The sequence below is a fragment of the Rutidosis leptorrhynchoides genome, chromosome 11 (genome assembly GCF_046630445.1).
Source record: "Rutidosis leptorrhynchoides isolate AG116_Rl617_1_P2 chromosome 11, CSIRO_AGI_Rlap_v1, whole genome shotgun sequence".
Lineage (NCBI taxonomy): Eukaryota > Viridiplantae > Streptophyta > Magnoliopsida > Asterales > Asteraceae > Rutidosis > Rutidosis leptorrhynchoides.
Window position 1 is genome coordinate 155,484,479 of NC_092343.1, and position 7,764 is coordinate 155,492,242.

At 35.4% G+C, this 7,764-nt stretch overlaps 1 pseudogene; it reads right to left on the reverse strand.

The window, feature by feature from the left end:
- Window positions 1-2,458: 2,458 nt before the first annotated feature.
- LOC139875094 (disease resistance protein RML1A-like) lies at window positions 2,459-6,379 on the reverse strand (annotated as a pseudogene).
- Between the last annotated feature and the right edge of the window lie 1,385 nt (window positions 6,380-7,764).

Here is a 7,764-nt window from a genome sequence, read left to right on the forward strand (position 1 = left end):
GAAAGAGTTAATTTGGCTAGCTTGTTAAGTAATATGCCATGTCTTGGGGATTTACTTGTCGACGGATATTTTCTCCAAGTATTATTCGAATCTCAATTTTTTATATTTAGTTTTTAATCTTCATCATATAGTGTTTGAGCAAGAGAACCTTACTATTCCTCTCCAGTGTATAGTTAGTTCTCATATATTCTTTTATATCGTCTTCCATATCTTTCTTTGATAGCTTAAAATCTTACTTTCACTCTCACAGTTTTGTATTACAGAAAATATGCCCAAATGGCTTCCACACCCTGCTAATAGTTTAAAGTTTCTCAATTTACAATACTTCAAATTTGGTGACTTGTTTCAACTTCAAGGTGTTTTATGCATTCTTCGGAACTCACCTTACTTAGAACGAATCAATGTGACTAGTCAGGTAAACTATCTTTTTCCTCTGTTTCTCTGTTGGGTGTGCTTCTATTTAAGGTAGGTACTTTCAATGCACGGTCTCCCTTTTAATGTATTTTCAGGGTCTTCGGAACGTGCATTTGGATGTCAACCCAGCTTTAACTTATTTGGAAACGTCTAACTATTTGGACCAGACATTGAACCGGTCAAAAACTATAAATATCTTTTATGTAGAAAGATCATGACCGTTGTTGCTCTTTATAAAGCTTTTACTTTATCATTCTCCCACTCTTGAAAACATATCAATCCGACCCCATGCAACTGCTGATGCTAATGAAAAGTACAACTTCGCTAAGGATGTTATGCGGTTCCCACGAGCTTCCATAAAAGTAGAGCTTCTTTTCTTGGATCCGTAACCATAATTCATTAATAATTTTAGTTGCATTGCACTTCATTTATTTATATCTAAATTATATTTATTTTATAATTATATGTCATTTTCATTTTCCATGTTTTGTATGTTGTGGGACATGTCAATTAATACATAAAATTGGAAAGTTGGTTGATGCAGAATTCTAGTTCTTTGTATATAATGTTTTGGTAAAGTCAATTATTGGTAAGAAATGAGATTTTGGTTTACCATGATCATAATTTGAATCATGCAGCTTCACATTGGTCACGAGATGACAAAGTTTTCCTCAACAACCAATGGTTGACACCAAATCAAGATCTTTAAAACTAATGAACAACAACAATTGAGCCACCAATCAAACAAGCTTCCGCACCAACTCTTTGAAGATCTTATCAAGACAATAACATTCAAAGAAACAAACCAAAGTCCAATCAAGGAGGAGCAAGAGAACGCAATAATAGAGGGGGAGCAAGAGAATTGATCAATATAGGGGGAGCCAAATTATCACACTACTCAAGCTTCGTCATAACAAAGCTCTTTCTCATTAACAAGACAAGTCAACAACAAGTCAACAACATCATTTCAAGGCAACACAATCAACAATCATACAAGATAATCAACAAATCTTCACTGGCTACCAAAATCAACTGCCTACAAAGAAGACAAGAGAAATCAATTTACATTCACCAAAGACAACTTGAAAGTGTTTGGAAGTTATTCCACATCGGTCATGGACAAAAACAAATGTATGCATATAAGTCAAATGGGAAGTCCCTCTATCACCAATTGATTTTAGAAAAGGGTGAACTCTAGGACTTATGTGTCGTACATGTTGTTAGACTATATGATTTATCAATTCTGTCATGGTATCAGAGCTTAGGTGAACGGTTTGTTCTACAGCGAGTCCGAGTCAGGCTCCCATGAGTGTGGCGCCGTCCCTACAAAGAGATTGAGTCAGGCCTTCTTCTTACTGCCATCTCTACAAGCGTTCCACGCCTCGATGTGAGGGGGCGTGTTTGGAAGTTATCCCACATCGGTCATGGACAAAAACAAATGTATGCATATAAGTCAAATGGGAAGTCTCTCTATCACCAATTGATTTTTGAAAAGGGTGAACTTTAGGACTTTTGAAAAGGGTGAACTCTAGGACTTATGTGTCGTACATGTTGTTAGACTATATGATTTATCAATTCTATCACAAAGCCTTCAATAAGTCTTCCTCAAAGAAGTTCAAAGACTAAAGATGATCAACGACAAACTGCATCTAAGGGGGAGATTGTTAAGTCTAATTTTAGATGCAATTTGTATTTAGTCTTAGGAGTATAAATACCTCCACCTAGCTTAGTGATAAAGCTAACCTTTAGACAACTCTCATTTATACCAATTCCCTCACACCTCACAAACACACACTTAGCCAATTCTCTCAACCCTCACTTTTGTAATCACTCTCTCAACTTGTAATCTTGACATATAGTTGTGTTTAATTATGTGTTTATCATCATCATCATTCATCATCATCTGAATCATACAACATCTATTATCATCTATATACATAGTGCATACATATACATATAGATACAACATATATATACATTCATTTCACTGTTTCATTCAAAATCGTATGCAAGCATGAATTAATCTGGTTTCTAGAAATATCAATCAATTTTGCCAGTAAGCTTCCTCCAGTGGAAAGAACGTATTATCAATCAAAGCTGGCCATACAGGTGACAAAAGGTAATCATCTGAAGATAGTTTAGCAGCAGATACATCTTGAGTGATGATATGATTCCATGACTTGTAATAAGCCAACGGATCTTCTTCTTTCTTGTTTTCCTCAGCATACACTAGGCTAATCCCATACTCACTTAAATGTGCATAATCTTGTCCATTACCAAACTGATTCACATATGATGAAGAAGAGTACGAAGAAGCGTAATTAGTTTTTGCATTGAAATGAACACTAACTACATCGCCAACTTCAAACTCATTGTTCTCAAACATCCAATGGCTTAACCATACTATAACTTCATTAGAATTTGATAAAATATACGCTATAGGTTGGTATATCCAGGAGAAGTTCTTTGTCAAATTCTTTATTGCAATTCTTGGAGGAAGATCCATAGATATGTTTGAGAGAAAACCCACAATGCATACATTTAGCCCACGAATCCGGCAATTCTTTTGATCTGATTGCAAGGTTATTGATGATGACCCATTGCTTCAATGAGTGAAGGACTTTGGAACCTCTTGGCCTTTAAGATATTTGCTGAATATTCGATGTTCATAAAGCATCTGTCATAACCAGCTTTTGTTAATTAGCTTCAATCACTTGAATTTACTTAACATAAGGAAAAATGGGAATATAGATGAAGAGACATTCACCTGTGCTGATTGAATTTTTTCTGGGTAGGAGTAGTCTCCGTAAGAACATGCTATACACAAGCGATGATAATTCACATATTCTAAATTAATCCATCCCAAACTAAGAAGTGTCACTTCGTCAATTTATGATATAGCTTGCATTTTGAACTTGTCTTGAATCTCAGTCAAAGAAATTATATCAGAATAAAAAATAAACCTATGTGATACTGACATTTCTGGATAAAAAGTTACTTTCTCCAATGTTTCACATCCATCGATATACAATCTCGTTATTGTGTTTGGAGCACACAAAATTGTCTTCAACATTTTGCAATTTTCTAAAGTGAGAACCTCCAACTTACATAGGCTTCTCACACAATCGGGAAGGGAATCAATAGGATTACCATCTAAATTCAACTCCTTCAATACCGATAGGCCAATAAAATCCACAAGAAACCATTCATTCGACAAGTTATTATCTATAAGTGACAAAGTTACTAATGATTTGGGTAAAGAATTCGAAAAGGATCGCACACATCTCGGTATAGCCTCCACAATGGCAGAGGAAGACACTTGGGGTTCTTTGATAATATTGTTAGCCTCAAACACTTCTAGGGATTCCATATCCTTTATCTCAACTGGAAACTCGCCAAGATTTAAACACCCATTTATCAATAGTTGTTTAAGCTTTTTTAAATTTCTTATGCTCCGTGGAAGCTTTTTCAGTTGACGGCATTCACTCATATTTATGACTACAAGTCTATCACAATTCCCAATCGATTCACTAATCTCAACGAGATTTGTACACCCTGCGAGTGTCAACCGCTCAAGTACAGGGAATGCAGAGAAGCTACCCACTGTAAGAAGCTTATAACAACCACTGAGATTAAGAAGCTTAAGTGACTTGAGCACCTGAATAATTAAAGATGAGTTTTAGTGTTACAAAGATAGATAACCAAAAACTAGAAGAAGAAAAAAAGATGTTCAATTTAGTACCTTGGGCGTCTTCCAAAGTTGTTGTAGATTGCTATTCGACATGTCAAGAGAAACCATATTCTCCATTTGTAAATTTGAAGGTATTAAACTTAAAGGAAATCCATGCATACACAAATATCTTAAATCTTTAGGAAAGTTCTTGTACAATCCGATGATTTTTACATAGTTGAGTTGTAGTAGTCTTAAGTTACACATCTCACTAAATGCAAGTGTCTCAAAGACAACTTGTTCATTATCACTAGGAGAACATAAACATAAAGCCCAACTGATGAAGGGAAATGATCTGAAGTTATCGTAGTCATCGACGTTACTTGAGTCGCGTGAAGTCTCATCCTCAAATGCTCGCATGTCAAGGACAAGATCTTGAATTTTTGATGTTCCCTACAAATAAAGGAATAGCAAGATATTAAATTAGAAGTTAATGTTATTGTTATATACATCAAACAAAATCGTTAATGAATGCACTCTTAACATAATTGATTATTACCTTTTTCTGTTGCAACACTGTTGCAGACTCCTCATGATGCCATAACAAACTTCGTTTCCAAGGGGATTCATGATGGACTACGTATCTCCCCAAATCTTGAAGAAGCTGATGCATATTTAACTGATTAGTTAACGGACAAACTGTGAGAAGGCATCTGTTTGTGAGATTCTTGATCCCAGATGATCTGCATATACCACATGCTTTTAATATTTCTTCACAAAATTTTTTCCAACGAAAAAACAAGCAATGAACTTGAAGAGTTCCTTGTCCTTTTCATGTGGCAATGAGTCTAAACTTATTTGCAGCACCTTCTGAACATCATGATTAATCTTACCTAGCGATTCTAAGATATCATCCCATGTAGCGTCTTCATGACGAACAGAACTTCCCAAAACTTTAAGAGCTAGTGGATGCCCATTACAATACTCTGCAACCTTCTTTAGGTCTTTTATGTCGCCTTCTTTGCGTTCATTGTGCCCGAAGGCATGCCAACTTAAAAGCTGCATTGAATCTTTCTGACCCAACCCTTCAAGCAAGAGCCACATATACTTTGGTGGAACTTCTGTTTCAAACAACCTACATTTTTTTGTTATTGATCCATCTTTGGATGTTATTATTATTTTACTTCCAGGATGAAGACCTTTCGTCCCGATTAACGCTTGCAACTGCTCAATTTTACTGATACCGTCTAGAACAAGAAGAGTTCTTTTCCTATGAAGTATTTTTTCAATCTTATACGTGCCCGCATTAGTATCTTGTACGTCCATCCAACTTCTATCTTGAAAGTCTTTAAGGATCTGTTTTTGTAAATCAAGCAATCCATTTGATGATGTACCACATCTCCTTTCGATATCTTCAAGAAAGCAGCTTCTTTCAAATTCGAAATAATGCAACTTAAAGATATAGTCAGCTAAGTAAGTCTTTCCAATCCCGGCCATCCCCCATAGTGTGACAACTTGGGTGTTATCTAATGAATTATCTTTCAAGAAATCTTTAACAATATTAATGACAGACTCCATCCCAATCATGTGTGGAATATTACTCCGTTTGTGTAGATCTAATCTGTTGCTGATCTCTTTAACAATTTCTTCAATAAGTATCGTCTCCAACCTGGGATATTTTTAAATTAATATAATAAAAAAAAGTTTGGTTTCATCTAAAACTACATCTAATGTTAAGGCTATGTTAGGCAAAATTAACTTGTGTGTGGGGCTTTAGATACCTTTGATATAAGTATTTAGCTGGTGTTTTTACTTGGAGCTATTGTTGGCACTTACTTTTAGAAAAGTTTTGTGACCTTCAAATGAAATCTGTGAATGGATGTAATTTAAAGGAGAAATGGATAATATTTCATTGTTCTAAAAAAATAGCTTGTAAAAGCAACTAGTTTCAAACATTACTTAAGCCTACAGAAATCTAGCCTAAGGTTCAAGCACTGCAATGATCATTACTAAATCTATAGGGTTGACCAACTAATAATTGAAATTTTTTCGAAAGAGATTTATTTTGTAGCTCTTTACAAAAATATAAATTCAAATAAAATTTTTACAAAATAGGTAAAACGATGATTCAATTGCATGTTTGAATGTTTTGGGGCCAAACCGATGTTTCAAATGCCGGTTTGGCGATGTGTTTGATTCTCTGTCAAACCGGCAAATGAAATGCTGGTTTGACTCTTTGACTGGAACAGTTTTCGCACCAACCGCCTTATCATTTATTCCCTCAATCCATGACATAAATGTTGCGAACCAAAAGATGCCACGTGTACAAACCGGCAAATGAAAAGCCGGTTTGTATCATTATATAATCCGACCTTTGCTTCATCGGTTTGCATCACTCCTTCAATTTCATACACTTTTTTTAAAACACACACACGATTTTGCAATGGATCCCGCCCAACCTCGAGTAACTCCGCTCGATGAATCACTATTATTTTTGCAATCAGCATCATGCCATACATGGCACAACCCTACGGTCAAGAGAAAACGTGGATATAAGGCTAACGAACTCGCAAGTTGACTACATAAGCCAGTGGTACGAACGAGCTCAGAGGGTCTATATGTAGAGACCCGTCCTAATCCATCCGGACGAAGTCCATATCGATTACAAACGATTCACAACAGTTGATTACATCGCGAGGTAATTGACCTCTATATGATAAATTTTACAAACATTGCATTCGTTTTTAAAAGACAAACTTTCGTTACATCGACAGTTGACAGGCATGTAAAGCATTTCATAATATATCCAAATATAATTGACTTAATAATAATCTTGATGAACTCAACGACTCGAATGCAACATCTTTTGAAATATGTCATCAATGACTCCAAGTAATATCTCTAATATGAGCAAATGCACAGCGGAAGATTTCTTTCGTACCTGAGAATAAACATGCTTTAAAGTGTCAACCAAAAGGTTGGTGAGTTCATTAGTTTATCATAAAGAATTATTTCATAATTTTAATAGACCACAAGATATCATACTTCCATTTCTCATAATCATACGTCCCATGCATAGAGACAAAAATATCATTCATATGGATTGAACACCTGGTAACCGACATTAACAATATGCATATAAGAATATCCCCATCATTCCGGGATCCTCCTTCGGACATGATATAAACTTCGAAGTACTAAAGCATCCGGTACTTTGGATGGGGCTTGTTGGGCCCGATAGATCTATCTTTAGGATTCGCGTCAATTTGGGGGTCTGTTCCCAAATTCTTAGGCTACCAAGCTTTTTAAAGGGTGATATCCGGTATAATGATTCAACCATAGAATGTAGTTTCAATACTTGTGTCTATTTCGTAAAACAGTTATAAAAACAGCGCATGTATTCTCAGTCCCAAAAATAAATATAAAAAAAGGGAGTAATGAAACTCACCATACTGTATTTTGTAGTAAAAATACATATAACATCATTGAACAAGTGTAGGGTTGGCCTCGGATTCACGAACCTATATTAATTATATATATTTATATGACGGTCAATATTTGTCTAACAATTTAGGCCAAGTCATAGTGTACCACAATCCTAATGCTCGAGTCTGACTCAACAGTATAGTAACATGTTATATTACCCATGCTCAGTTAAAATTCTAGTAAAAGGTGACGTG